The sequence below is a fragment of the Pleurodeles waltl genome, chromosome 1_1 (genome assembly GCF_031143425.1).
Source record: "Pleurodeles waltl isolate 20211129_DDA chromosome 1_1, aPleWal1.hap1.20221129, whole genome shotgun sequence".
Lineage (NCBI taxonomy): Eukaryota > Metazoa > Chordata > Amphibia > Caudata > Salamandridae > Pleurodeles > Pleurodeles waltl.
The window spans coordinates 807,424,617-807,440,929 of record NC_090436.1 but is presented as its reverse complement, the minus strand read 5'-3'; positions in this window follow the sequence as shown (position 1 = coordinate 807,440,929).

Sequence of the window (16,313 nt, the reverse complement as noted above, 5' to 3'; positions counted from 1 at the left end):
TACACTAATCCTGCAAAGGTCTGAACTAGAGTCAAAAATATTGATGCTAGTTCCCTAACTACCACCATGGTGAACCGCATGTTAGATACGGCGCACACATGGTGGCATTAGGTGGGCCTAAGGGGTACAAGAAAAGTGACGCTCCACTGGGTACATCACCACTTTTTTAAAAATCTGGCCCTCTGTTTTTCGGGGATTCAGTTTCATATATGACATCCATAAGCTGAAGTCAGATAGGAAACGGGCTACAGAGTTGAATTGATCAGCATCGTCTCTATTCAGGGTACTCTATATGGAACTGGTTTGGGCATGATAGAGATCTATGCTTTAATGCACTAAGGGCCTGATTTATACTTTTGTAGCGCAGCATTTGCATAATTATTTTACGCAAAAATGGTGCAAAATTACAAAATTCAATTATATTTTGTAAGTTTGCACCGCTTTTGTGTTACAAAAAGATGCAAATGCAGCGCTAAAAATGTATAAATCAGACCCTAAGTTCTACTAGACAGATGTGGTTTGAACAATTTCATAACTGTCAATCAACACCCATCTTAGTACACAGACTACAGAGCAAGATATTATATGAGATGATATTGAAGGCTGAAAATAAGTGAATTAGTCCTAGAAACTGTATCAATAAACTGGGATGGAATTGTGCATAAAGATGTGTTCTGAAGTAGCGATCACTAAGTTAAGAGCTGCTCTTTTGATGTGTATAGAAAGGCTACAGTGTTATGTCATTTTCATAAAGTGTTTGCCTGAGTTGGTGGGTAATGGAGTCAGTAGTATTGTTCCACAGGAGGTGTAAAAGTGTGTTTGCAAGATTTGTTTATGAGATAAGTGCAGCTGAGTTTTCATGAGTCCAGTAGTCCCATATTTAGTCTACCTTTAGAGAGGGAGTTACTACTGGTGTGAAGAGTGAGAGATTCTGGAGGTGTGATGTTTGGCAGAACTGGTTTTAAGCCAGTTCTGTCTCACGTCACCTAAAGTTCATATTTCCAAAGTTACTAACTGCATCATTTATCCAAAATACGATTTTACAATTAAACAAGATTTTAAAAACTAAACAAGGAACAACTTTAAAGCATTTTCTACTCCTTTCTTATGCAGAGGTGGGAAATAACCATTGTCATCCCATCTATTAGGGAAATAGGTATTTATGGGCTCTTTATGGATACTAGTTTCACCACAAAGATTTTGGTCATTACGGTACAGGCGGACTATGTTATACTAGGGTGGCAATGGGATGTCAAGGAGAGGTATGGAAAATGGTGTAAACCACGTTGCTGTAGGAGCCAGCATGTTAATTTGTGAGACTCAAGGGAGAGATGGATTCCTATGTTTGAAACTGTACATCTACAATTTATGTTGGGACATACAATGGGTAGTGTAACAACTGTATTGAATATGTAGATGTTGAAGTTATATGTGCAGATTTATCTTTGATTATGTCACTGGATTTTGAGGTCTGGCTAGGGTGGGAAAGGAGGGAGAGCTTGTGTTAGGATGTATTTAATGGGTAGTATTCATGGAGCTACCCATGGGTGCAGTTAAGAGGGATGTTGTAAGTATGGAGTGTGGAAATAGGAGTGGGTGAAACCTTCTAGGCTGTAGTGCTTTTGTTTCCCTTGTGAATGGAGGGGACTTCATTGTGAGGCACCTGTGGTGGCATAATGCCCATAGATGCGTGAAGAGGGCGAATGGTATTAAGGCATGGGGAATAGGAGGGAGTGGCATGGCCTTCTGGCCTGAATTGGTATTCCACTGTTAGATGTAGTGCAATAGATTGAGATTAGTTTTTGATGGAGTCTTGTGAACTCGGGTACACAGGTGCCTATGAAAGGTGAAAAAAGTGTTGGTAGTGTTGGTAAGGCAATGGGGTGGAAGAAGATGGTGGGGAGGTTTGAGAAGTGGGTGTAGAGGGTTCTGCAATAGCATCAATGGTAGGGGTTGTGATGATAGTATAAGGGGCATTCAGGTTCTCATAATCCCTGAAACACTGATTTCTTTGCTGCCATTGATCAAAGTGGTTAGATTTCCAGTGGAAATAGTGTGTGTTTTGTGAGTGGTACTGAAACTTTGGAGGATGGGTGCAATAGTGTTGTTGATGTGAGTGTTGGTAGTAGCTGATGTGAGGCCTATCAGTTGTGTAAAGTTGGCAGTAAAATATGGGGTTAATATTTGTAAACTAGAATATGATCTTAATGTTATGAAAGATACTGGTGTGGCATTCATAATCCTGGTTTTCAAAGTGTTGGAAAGAAGGAACTCCAGCATGAAGGTTCACATTGAGTTTATTTCTTCAATTACAGGAGCAGCCACAACTACCGCCAGCAACGGAGGCCTCAAACTTAGCCAAACTACCACTCATAGAATATTCATTACCATCCCCTTAAACATTCCACCCTCACCATTCCACCCGCATTCTGGCCATCCTTGGTTCCATCAGGTTCTCAGACACAGAACACAACACACCTTTACCGTTTGTGAAATAAACAAAAGAAAACAAGCAAAATTAAAAAAATCCAAAACTAACTGAAAATACAAATATCTGTACACATATACAACCTAAGATGTGAATATAAATGAACAACGTAACTAATACATTACATTTCTTGAAAATGGTACGAAAAAAATTAATACTTAACATATTCTGAAAATTTTGTGGGACAACAATGTTCCATTTTTACCTGTCAAAGATTTTGTATAAATACACAATGAAATTGTCAGGAATCGGGGATGAAAAATGTTTTGAGTAGCTGATGCCATATTGCAGCCAATCAGACAGCTCCTTGTTCATAGGGGATACATATAGTGATACATGTAAATCAATGCAGAAAGCATACCCTAAGGCATTCCTCTATCTTGGCCAGTGCACACATGAGAGCACCCAGACACTCAATCATCATAGACACCTAATTGTCTACAACTAACATGATTTATTGGACAATGTTTGGTCCTTGAACTTTTCCTTAACACATATTCAACTAACTCCCTTGTTATGCAATGCATTTCTGGGAGCATTTTGAAATTCACTCGGATTATGGAATTCACTTGGAATGACACCACCATCACAAATCGGCACATCCATAAAAACATTACTCACTTCCACACTCTTAGGAGCCTGTCCAACATCATCTGATCCAACACACACAAGACCTCTGCAAACAGAAACCCTGTTCATATTTCAAATGATCCCTCCTTGAACTTTCAAAGCTTTATTGTATACTTGCATCACCTTGATGGAATCTGACCATTTGAATCATTCTTATTCACATACAGTTTTTTTCCTATATGTACCCAGTCACCCAGAGAATTGTTAACACCAAAAGATTTGCCTCTGTTCTTATTCATATCTTTCTTAATTTGTCTTTGATACCTTTCTACACACTCTCTGAGTTTCCTATAATCAATGTACACCTCTGGCTTCTCGCGACATTCCTTCAACCACCAAGGAGCCAACTTGGATCCTGGCTTCCTCCCACATAAAATTTCAAATGATGAACACCCTGTACCAGAATTTGGCATAGTATGATGTGACAATACTGTGGTCTGCAAAGCTTTCTTTCAAGGCAAACTATCCTTACTGGCCAACTGAATGGATTCTTTAACAACCGGGTTTAATCTCTCAGTCTGATCATTGATCTGAGGATAATAGTTAGCAGTTCTTTTATGTTTAACACCATGACAAGTAATTCTCAAAAACTTTACAGACAAATTCGGTAGCCCTTCCCTGCAAACAAAACACCGTCCAAAACCTCAATGATGACCTCTGAAGTTATTTTCTCAGTCATCTTAACTTCAGGCCATTTTGAAACATAGTCAGCTAGGACAATTGCATCAGCCTCTTTCTTGGGAACCATTCAAATCGGACCCAAAATGTCCACACATAGTTTCCTTCAAGGTCCTGAGGCAAATTCAATGGGAGAAGACTAGGTAAAGTTTTGTCACTTTTGGCTCACAATCTGCACCCTCTTACCAATTCCTCCATCGTGCCACAGACACCAGGTCACCAGTAAAATTCCCGAATTTGCCTTATGGTGGCAGACATACCAATATGTTCTTCATGCCCCATCTAAAAAATCTTCTTTCTTAATCCTAGAGGTGGCATAACTTTATTCCTGAGAAACAAGCAGAATCCATCATACATCGATTCATTCCTTACCTTAAAAACACCATAGTTTGCCCACGCAACTTCCGTTCATCTGTCCAACCTTTTTCATGTGCTCACACACCTGAGCCTTTTCAACATCCTCTCTTAGTTGATTCTCCCAGACTTCCTTAGAAGTCACTTGAGTGATCCCAACCACTGACGTCCTCCATGATAAATTCTACTGCACAGTCATCCTCAACCTCATTATCAGATTCCACATTTAACAGCAAATGTGGCAAAAAGTCAGCATGAACATTTAACCTCTCTGGCACATATTCAATGCTTAATTGATAAGATTGAAGCTTTGCAGCCAGGCATGCCAACCTAGCTGTTAAAACACCCAGAGCCAGCTTTAGGACTGATGGCACCCTGTGCGACAGTTTATTGTGGCACCCCCCATCCCACGACCTCCTCAGTTTCATTCACTACAACCTAGCAAATGTGCCCCTCATCTCTCCATCGCTCCCCTTTCACATACATTCATGTGTTTTAAAGCACTTGTAAAGGCTGGCTTTACTAATCCACTCAGCTAGCTACATGAAATATAGGGGCATATTTAAGAGCCCCTTCCCCCATTCTAATGCCACATTAGCGTCATTTTTTTACGCTAATGTGGCATTTGAGGTCCAAAAACGCTGTGCCATATTTACAAAGGGGCACAATGCATGCATTACTCCACTTTGTATCCCTTTGCGCTACATTATGCCTGCGCCAGACATGATGTATGCAAAGGTGGCATTCCCCCGTTAGGGGGTGGGAGGCATAAAAAGAATGCAAAGAAATCTGTCAGATTTCTTTATGTAATTTTTTTCAGCACTTTTAACGCCTGCTCATAGCAGGCATTAAAAGGAGACTTCCATTGGTTACAATGGGCCTCTGGGTGCTTTCCAAGATTAGTGTCATAATCCTGCAAAGCGCCGGACTAGCGTAAAAAATTCTGACGCTAGTCCCCCAACTATCGCCATGGTGCGCCGTATTTTTAATATGACGCACACATGGTGGTGTTAGGGGGCGCTAAGGGGTGCAAGAACAGTGCCAGTTTTCTTAAAAATGCCCCATAGCTCTGTTTTTTGCAGCAGGCATATTAATCCTCTATGCTACTTTATGTTGAGTCAAAGCTGCCACCAGGCAAAACTCCCACCTCACTCTCACATCTCAGGAACATTAATCACAAGAGGCATCTTGACATTTTAATTGTTTTTTGAAGGCTAAAGGCACAAGGAACTTTTCAGCAGGTGCTTTTAAATCGCAAATTTTTAAGTTACTGCTAAACACAGCGCCCCCCTGAGGACAGCGCCCGGTGCGGTTGCACCGCTCGCACCACCCAAAAGCCAGCCCTGTAAACACCTCCCCTCCTTCCTAGAGACAGGTCATACACACGTTCTCATCACAAACCACGTTCCCTATAGAAATTGCCTGAAATGGTCTGCTGTCCATGTGCATGAAAATACCTTATTTTCTATCACAGAATAGTTTATATCGAACTCCCTTAATGCTTGCGAAGCAAACAACACAACATACTCTTCAGTCTTCTCTTTCTGTAACAGCGCAACCCCTAAGCCATAATTGCAGGCATCCACCACAACTACACATGCCTTACCAAGATCAAACGACTTGAGAAAAGGTGCATTGGCCAGCCCTTTTTTTACATCGATATTCGTATTGTCCTGTTCAACCCACCTCATAAAAATTCATTGTTTTTTAAAAATAATTTATACAAATATTCAACTTTGGCAGCATAGTTGTCAGTACACCTAGAGAAAAATTCTGTGAAACCCAAAAATGATAACAGTTGCTACTTTGTTCTAGGAACAAGTGCACCTTCTTCAGCCTTAACGTGATTCTGTTGAGGATTAATACCATTTTTGGATATATAGTGACCAAGATATTCCACCTCCTCACAATTTATTTTACACTTGGATTCCTTCAAAGTCTGACTCTTCTGACGTAGCCTTTGAAGAACCCCTCCTAGACTGAATAAATGTTCTACCTCATCCTTACCATACACTAAAATGTCATCTTGAAATGCTATTGCTTCAGGAATCCTTTCCAACATTTCCTGCACTAGCCAAATGGAAAGACATTTTACAAAATTGAAACATTCCTTCCTACGTGACAAATGTAGCCAGATGGTGCGACTCTTCATGTAATTCAATCTGATGATAAGCACTGGCAAGATCCAATGTGGAGAAAATTTTTGCCCCAGCCGGAGAAAACTTTTGCCCCAGCCAGTGTAGAAATCAGCTCATGTAAATTTGGTACCGGATATCTGGCAATCCATATTTCGTTGTTCAAAGTGCTGAGAATGCATGCCACACAGTAGTGCCAAAACATCCATTATGTTAGATTGTAAATGTGCAGGAAGGGACACCTACCTACATATAAGCAAACATCCAGGTAATTTTACCTCTTCTGTGTGTACCTTCAAATAGCACACACTTATTAGGAGCAAGAAACAAGGAGGTATTAAAGCATTCCTCACTTCTTTACCATACTAACACCACCCCTGGAGTGTTGTAATTCTTTTGGCGCTGGCAGTAAGTACGATGTCTTGTAAATCTGCGGCAGCGTCAATAACTAAGGGTGTTACAACGGGACAGCCACTGCAACAACCATTGTATGCCCCTCTGATGCAGAATACTGTGTTATGCTGAGCAGTATGTGTCATGTTGCCCCATATGTACATGGAGCTGATAGGCTACAAAAAGCAGTGTATCAGCTCCTTGTACATATGGTGCAGTGAAAATCACCACAGGAGCATTACGGAATGTGACAACCTGGTGACGTAAGGGCCTCTTTAATCTGGCTTTTTGTCTTTCAGACAGAAATGTAATGATCGGCAGTTGTTCATTCCTAACACAAAGTTGACTAGCTTACTCATCTAAACAAGTTGAATGTGAAACAGTTGTCCATGCTTATAAATGTTAAAAAATCACAAAGCTATGTGTTCCTGTCATGTCTTGCAAGTGGACCTCCACCCTGCACAATTGGAGAGGTTTCCTCAGTTTGAAGACCCCGATGCAACCAGTAAGTGCCACCTTGTGCGTTTCATGTGTCATTCCAGGGTTTTGTGTGAGAGGGTGTGATGTGTGCAATGCAAAGTTAAAATGGTATGTATGACATATAATATAACATCATCTGATTTTGGGTATTGACATCATGTCTGCTGCAATGTTGAGGATGTAGATTAAGTTGATTGTTGCATAAGTGCCAACGTGGCTGCTATGGAATTGTGGGTGTTAGGAAAAGGAAAGCATGCGCACATACACAGTGATGTCAGTGAAGATATGTGTCACAGGTGCTGTTTATCTGATTAGCATGCCTGTTGCCAACATATTTGTAACAGCACTGTGTGCCACACATTGCTTTAATTTACTCAGGACATGGTACAAATGATGTACATGTGTTGAGGCTTATCAAGGAGACACTTGTACCATCGGTACCTGACTACTCTTCTGAAATGAAGTGAGGATGCAGCCGTGCAAGGAGCCTTATTGTGCTGGGCAACAGTCATTTGAGTACACATTGAGATTTCAGCTCTGCTCCAGATGGGTGTGGGACATGTCTACGGATTGTAGCAAACAAGATGTGTGCAGATTAACCTACATGATCTACCCATCATGATAATTGTGAGTAAGCTTGGTCACATTACGTGTGTATAGAATGTGGATGGTGAGTGTTTACCTGGTACTTAGGGGATGTAAAACATGTATGTGCACATGTAGTTCAATAATAAGGAAAACTGTTGCTGTACCCAGTGCAGCACTACTCTTCCTGTACCTGTACCCCTGAGGGCAATCATACCACCACAATGTCTGCGCCGCATAAGAAATTTTGCACACCATGCCACAGGGTAGGGGCCAATAGGTACAAAATCTGTAGACAATATCGATGTACTGTTTGGGCTTAGAGAAAATTATATTGGGACTAACCCTGAACTGTACATAGGGGCCCATTGTAAGCAATGGTGTGCCCCCTTGTAACGCCTGCTCTGAGCGGGTGTTAACTGAAAAAAACATCAATGGTGCATTGGAATCTCTTTGAATTTCCGGTGCCATTTTTTCTGCCCCCCTACTGGGTGAACACACCTTGCATCCATGATGCCTGGCCAAGACATAATGTAGCATAAGTAGTGTCAAAGTGGTGTGCATGCATTGCACCACTTTGTGACTATGGCACAGGGATTTGGGACTTGTTGGGCCACTTGATCCTCACAAGTATGCAGATGCAAATGTGGTGCAAGGAGGCACTAGTCCAACTTACCTCTGGGCCCTAATGGTCAACAATGGATAGCCATTAACCCATGTGACATGAACATGAAAATGTAGATGGCTGGTAGGAAGTTTAGTCTGGATTTAGTAATTGACATTGTTGTGGAATGTCTAGTGGACAGCATGTGTCATCTGAGGATGCTGTGCACATTGCATGGTTGCTCAACCTCTACCCAATGCAGTATTTGATGTCATGCTCTCCTCGTGTTTTAGCTGCCACTATGACCCCAGCACAGAAGCGTGCTTTTGATAAGAGGGCTGAGTGTTTCCTCCACATCATGGAGGTACAAGCAGGGAACAGGAAGATGTCCAGGAGATATTGGCAGGAGAAGTCATAGGGGTCTTGGCTTGCCTTCCCACATAGGGGACCTCCTAAACAGGCCGCAACAGGACAGAGCACACCGAGCACCACATCAAAGGTCAGGGGTGCCTCAACTGGTCCAAACCATTCCATGTCCACAGCACCAATGGCAACAGCCACCTGCAGCAGCCACATCCTCCAGCTTTGAGGTGGACATGAGGAGAGACATGGCAGCTATTATGCCCAGGTTGGACAAACTGGAGCAGGACAATGCTCGCAATTTCAAACTCTTTAAGTTTTGTAAAAAAAGAAGCTGAAGAAGCTGTAATCCAGGATATGCACAGCCTCCCAGTTCCTTCCCTTCTCCTGTTGTATTATGTATTTAGTTTTAGTGAGTTTTAGGTGGATAGTAATAGGTTAGATAGCATAGATTAGGTAGTTGTAGGATAGAGTAAGTATAGTTGGAGGTGGGTTTTAGTTTAATTTTTTGTTTTGGGGGTTTGGTGGAGGGGTTAGTTATGGTTCTCTATGTTAAAAAAAAAAAAAACATAAATAAATTACAAACAATATATATTTATTTAGGATATTGGTTAAGTTAGTATATGTGTAACTTTGGTTTATGTTGTCCTACTTGTACCTTGTCTCTTAAGGGGATGGGGGGACAATGGTTACTGTGTGGCATTACATGTATAATATAAGTTTAGATCAGGATAGCTAGCTGTAGGCTTAAGTTTAGATAAGTTAGTATAGGTTAGCTTAGTGTAGAATAGTTTTTAGTTTAGGTTTTTATATTTTCAAGTACCGATAAATCCTGTTAGTTATAGACAATTAGGTGCCCATGATGATTGAGTGTCCAGGTGTTCACATGTGTGCACTGGCCATTAGAGGAATGCCTTAGGGTATGCTTTCTGCATTGATTTACATGTATGACTATGTGTACCCCTATGACCAAAGAGCTGTCTGATTGGCTGTAATGTGGCATCAGCTACTCAAAACATTTTTCATCTCCAGTTCCTGACAATTTAATTGTGTATGCATCCAAAATCTTTGATAGGTAAGAATGGAACATCAACTGTCTTTGCTGAGGTCTGTCACAATTATTATTGTAAAGTGTAGCACATTTTACTTCACCTGATTTAGGGTATGTATCCTGGCACACTGACAGCTGCCTGTCACTGATCAATGTTGCCTCTTCTGTTCCACACATATTTGTTGTACTAGTGCTATCATCAAGGAAAATTCCTGTGTTCTGACCCATACATGCCATATGTTAACTTGCATAGATATCTGTTCAATACATGATTTAAGGCTATGTAAGCTGGTTGTACTCCACAACACTATCAGTCACCTGTTTCATGTTAGAGTCCTAGTGTGTGGCATTGTGTCTGACAGTAAGCCACACATGTCACTAGGTTCTTTTCTCATTGACATAGCTTCACACAATGCATACATTTAGATGAGTTGATGGATCACAGTAAAAGATGGCATGTGGCATGTGAATATGGAGATTTACTTACATGTGCAAGTTTATTTTCCAGTGCTGTACAATGTCCAGTTCACTGACCCCATGAGAGATCCTGAGCCATTTGATGTACATCCAGAGTCCAAGGGTGAGGGACATGTCATGAGACATGGGTAGGAGAAGTGTGCATTAGTGAGGAGGTGTTCAAATTGACAATAGGTAGGACCTGAAACAATGACAGTCCATAGCAGATAAGTCAACAGTGGTTGAGTGAAAAGAGCACATTGCCAGCTGTCACAACACTGGCATGATCTTAAGCACAGAACATAGGAGATACTGTCCATGAGGCACAGACTGATGATACCAAGTGGTTTTACGAGTGAATGTTGTTCTTTCCACATCTTCAATCTTTGATGTGTGTGGTGCCTCCTGTGCCATGGGTGGTGCTGTTGTTGAAGTTGAGGGGCCACACACACATCAGGAAATTGAGATGTGGAATCAAAGGTCCCGGCAGCTTTGTGGGAACACAGAAGACATCACTGCATCAATGAGAAATTGCTGATTTCTCAACACTGCAGCTACATCATGGTGGTAGGCAGCCATGTTTTTCCTGAGGGAGGCCACTTCCCGCTGTATGGACTCCAGGGCATTTTGTATTGCCCCACCCTGTTATCTATCATGCTGCTGCCACTTTGGGAGGGCAATTGTTGTAGCCTCTGCCTCATGACAGCAGCTATGTCAGCAAGGGACTGCTGGACTCTACATAGCGGGGAGTAGGTGCCTCTGAGGACAGCTGAGTTGTCCCTATTTGGACTGAGGCTCCTCTGCACTCCCTTTAGGCTGCCTGTAATTGTCTCTATCCTTACCCTCACCTGCTTGGCCAACTCTCACTGGTCTCCTACCACTGCCCTCTGAAAGGTGATGTCTGGATCCTCAGAGTCCAGGGCTGTGGTAGGACTGGTTGGTGCTGCATGTTGGTAGTTTGGTGGTTCATGTGGAGACCCTGCAATGCTGTGTGTCCTCCTGCAACTGGAGGTGATGTCTGGAAGGAACCTAGAACATCCTGGAGAGTCTCTTCACCGATTGTCTGCAGCTAGTCATCCATGTCATCTGTAAAATCCAGGACGGGCAGGTCGGCAGGAGGTAAGGCATCATCTTCTGCAATGGGATAGTGAAATGTCGTTCTATGACTGTAGTGGCTGTTGACATGGCTTATCATTTACCTGCTACTGGTGGCTCAGTGATGTGTTATTGACCCCATGTTGTAGTTGTTTATATTGTGTTGCATTGTGCATCACACATGGGGCAACCTTTCAAAGCATTTTGTGCATTGGTCCCACACTATCATATTCCTTTTAGGCCCCTTGCACCAGCCACTGACACCATGGTAGCACATAATTTATATTCCTATTCACCATGGTGGACATTCCCATAGTAGTGTAATAAGTGTTGTCACTATTTTGGTGCTTTACTGCATTGGCACCGTGAATGATGACAGTAGTGCAGCATAGCACAGAGAGGTCCATTGCTTACAATGCTTGTGTAACTTTGTCATCTGCCTTCACCAGGCCCCACACATGTGCTAATTGGATGGCACAGTGCAAGCTTTATGATTTGTGACCCTTATTAGCTCGTCCCTCCCTACATTAGGGACATTTCCTTGCATACAGCATATCTGCCATAGGCATATGTTGGTGTAGGAATGGACAATGTGGATCAATGCATGCATTTTGAGAGTTTGTTAATGTGGCACGAGGGGAATGGGCAGCTTGGATCCACATTAGCAACTATTTGTATGATGGTACTGTTGCATTATGGGCTAGTGACATTGTGCCCATAGTGCAACGTTTATGCCACTTGTGCCTGTTCTTACGCATGAAGGTGTCCCTTTATGCACAACGCCAACCATTCCCACAACACAGGCAACCCTGTTACATGGCATGCCCCATATGTCGTATATGTTCAGTTTTGTGAGGTGTGTGAGAGTTGTTGTTGGGCAACCTTGTGCGAGTTGCGTAGGACAAGATGCACACTGAGCTCCTGATTTTTCCCAAAGTGGTGCAGTTCGGTGCAGCGGCAAAAATAGATGCACCACACTGCGCCTCTTTTGAAATGTAGGGATGCGCTGTATTTCCAGGAATACGGCGCACCCCTGCATTTCCCCCTGCGCCTGCGCAGAATTAAGCTCCCTTCTGCGCATGCATCCTTGCACTATAGTGCAAGGATGCCTGCGCTGAGGGGATAGATTGTTTATATGCAGGAAGTTGTCCCTTCCTGAACATAAACAATCTATTATGGCGATTTAGCATTTGTATGTGTGCTGTAGGATGCATCACACATAAGAAGGGCAATGACACGAAGAGGAAGGAAAGCATTTTGCCTTGTTGCGCCATCCTAACACCACCCTTGGTGACTTTAGTCACAGCCTCAGGTTAACATGTAGTTTTGGATCTGGGGCAACAACAATATGCAATGGGTGTTGTTGTGGTATTGCCACAGCCACACTGATTGCACGTCACTTCCAGGCAAAGTACTGCGGGTGTAGGGGCCATATTTACAAGGCGGTGTTAAGCTATAGTAAGTTGCTTAACACCACTTTGTGTATATGTCGGAGTGCATAGCGCCACCAGAGCCTCACTAAAAGTGAGGCTCTGGTGGCGATGAGGCCTTTTGATTCTGGCCCTAGGTGTCGCAATGCGACCATTTTGCATGCATTCAGTGTGTCCTATGTGCCTTCCCTTTCTACCATTTGTAAAATTCCAGATAGTCCCCACCTGCAATTTACAATGCATTTGTGGTAGTTCTTGGTAGTCTGCGCTGTCCTGCGATTCCAGTGACCAGCTCCTCTGGGATGACCGCTGCCACCATCTCCTCCAGCTCATTGAGGTCCTCCTGGGGTGCAGTGCTGCCTTTCGTTTCCTGGACAGTTTCTCCTTAGTTCTGCGCTTGCAATTGTGCCAGTGCCTCTTCAATCAGTGGCAGTCCTCTTCACCTTTACCACGCTGTTGACTTTATCTACTATTGCCTGTCATATAGTCTCTCTCCTACCTATTGGCAATTTGGAGGTGCTCCATCACTTCTATGACCAAGATCTCATTCTCCTCCTCACTAAAGCAAAACTTCCTCTTCTCCTTCTCCCTGGAGTTTGCTGGTCCCTCCTGGCTGGTCCTGGGCTGATTGGGATCTCTCTGTGGTCTTTCCTGGCCTGCATTTTAACATCTTGTTTCCCAATTTCTTTTCTTGCTTGCGCGTTTTCTGTTAGGTTAATGATGTTAAATATGGCTTTAACAAGTTTAGCGTTAAAAAACGTGCCCCTAATTGTGCTAATGCCACTTTTGAAGCATTAGCATAATTTTTACTTACCGCATGTCGCAACGGTTAGCATCATTTTTTTATGTTAATAATTCCTTAGTGCCATTGTGCGTCATGTTATAAATATGGCGCACAGATGACACTAAGGAATGGCATTAGCTGGTGGTAATTCTTTTGATGCACAACTGCAGTTTTGCATCATTTTTCATAAATATGTGCCAAAATATTGCGGTGGGATTTAACTCTTCCTTCTCCTCCTCATTCATTTCACAATTGACACTAGTATCAGGTTTGCTTTTACATACTGTTCCAAAATGCCCTTTCTTTCCACAACAGTGGCAAGTCTTGTCAACTGCAGGACATCCTTTAAAATTTCCAAGGTGAAAATTACTGCCACATCTGAAAAAGCTTGTAGGCATCTTTTTTAATGGCAATACTTTTTTTCTTGACATTTTTCATAACAGTGACACTTGTACCAGTTTTAGGTTTCTTCCAATCACCACTGATAGAGCATAAATAATGTCACTGCTCACAAATAGGACAGAACCCAGATGTGGAAAATAATCTTGTTTATTTAACTGCAGCACCGCAGAGAGCCTGGTACACTTCAGACCACCAACTTTGTTGAATGAAACATGCACACGATTTACATAGGTTCAAGGCACCATTGGTTATAATTGAAACACATGAGTCAGGAAACACGACAATATCACAGCGGGTGCTCACATCCTTGAAAGGATGTGGCTATACATGTTTCTGACAGATCTACCACTTTAAGCCTTCTTGTCTTTCGCTCATTAGTTTTAAACACAAATTTAGAAAATACCTAACCAGAGACTTTCCAGGGTAAAAACTCACAACTCAGCAGAATTTCCTGCAAGTTTCAGCTATCAATTGTTCTCTCCTATTAAGGAAACAAGGCTTGAGCTATTACAAGACAGAAGAAATAATACTATTAAACAGTTCCAGAGTGGCAGGAGCAGTTGGTGATTCGTGAACAAATAAGAATTTCTCAGAAATATACTAGTGAACAGGAATAAGTAAATCTTGGCTGGCACAGAATAAATAACAACTGTATGAAACATAGAAATTACACTCTCTCAATCCCTCCTTTTAAACTATTATTCAATCTTTTTTTCAACTCTAAACTTTTTCTATTTTCATCATATCATATACTTCATCACGGTACCAACTTGTATGGCCCTTGGTCTTGCCATCATTGCTTTAGTAATTTGAGGACAATATGTAATTATACAGGCTGACAAACAGCTTGGTAACAAATTCACTAACAGGCAACCATCCAATTAGAAGGCCAAGTATTATTAGTGCCCATTAAAACAAGAATGTCCACCATGACCCCCATGAACGAAACAACAGTCCTATCTTGCTACTTTTAGGTTCGCTATTCCCACAGATGTTTCATTTACTGTAGTCTCCAGCCATCTACCCATTCTCCTGATCTTTATAGAATTCAGAGGTATCCCTATCCAAGGTATAAAGAGACCATTTGCAAGGTGAGAAACCCTTTCCCCTGCTGACTCTTCTTTTGTTTTTCCCTTTTTCCCCTCACTCATTTAAAATCCACTATTTGACACCTCATACTGTCTCAACTGTGATGTCTGACATGGTGAAATACAATTCCAAGGTAACAAGTACTTGCCCAATTTAAAGGTAGCCATATCTAGGCTTTCACTCCGCATAACTAATAAATGATGGCCCTCATTATAACATTGGCGGTAAAATCTGCCTACCGCCGCCGTGACGGGCACCAACATACCGCCACACCGGCTACCATCCGTCTGCCATATTATGAGCACTACCTGACTTCTGCCACAATAAGGGTGGAAATCTGGCAGTGTTCATGCTGGTGAACGGTGGAAAGCCGATGCTGCTACCACCTGCACCGCCACGCCAGTAGAACACTGCCAGCCACATTTTGACCAGAAATATGGCCTGGCGGTGTTCTGCTGGTGGGGTGCTCCTGGCGGTAGCAATGCCCCTTCCCCTTTCCTTCCGGACGACCTCCTCGCTGGACAAGGTGAGTCAGACATCTGACAGGGGGTTGGGGTGGGAGGGTGGGGGGTGTTGTGTATGTGTTTGAGTGTGTGAGTGTATGTGTGAATGCGCCTGTGTGTGTTGTGTTGTTTGCGTGGTTGTATGCATGTGTGTGAATGCATGTATGAATGGTGAAGTGAGTGTGTGTCTAGATGTCAGTGTGAATGTGTGAAAGAATGTGTGTGAGTATGTCTGGAATTATGCATGTATGAATGCATTTATGCCACTGTGTGTATGAATGCGTGTATTCCAGAGATAGTAAATGGGTGTATGAGTGGTGGGTGTGGGTGTCTGTGTCCGTGTATGGGGTTGTGTGTTTGTGAATCAGAGGGGGTGTGTGTTTGGATCGGGGGTGAGGGGTGTGTGTTTGGATCGGGGGTAGTGGGTGTGTATGTTTGGATCGGAGGTGGGTGGAGGGTGTATTTGAATGTCGGGGTGGGGGTTAGTGTGCGTATTGGGTGGGTGGGTTTGGATGGAGGGCGGTGTCAGGTGTGTGTTGTGGGGGTGGGGGAGCCACCTACCGGTGACAGGGAAGGAATTCCACGAAAGCCATGGCAGTAGGCTGACTCATAATGCCGCCTGCGGTACTATGCCCGGCATTGACATCTCCGGCCCGGCAGCTGATAATGCCATGTCAGTATGAGTGGAGAAGTGGCGGGTTGACTGCAGCCAACCCGTCATTCTCATAAAGTGGCGGTATGTACCGCCAGCCTGTTGGTGGTATTGCCACGACATTACTACTCACCGCCGGGCTCA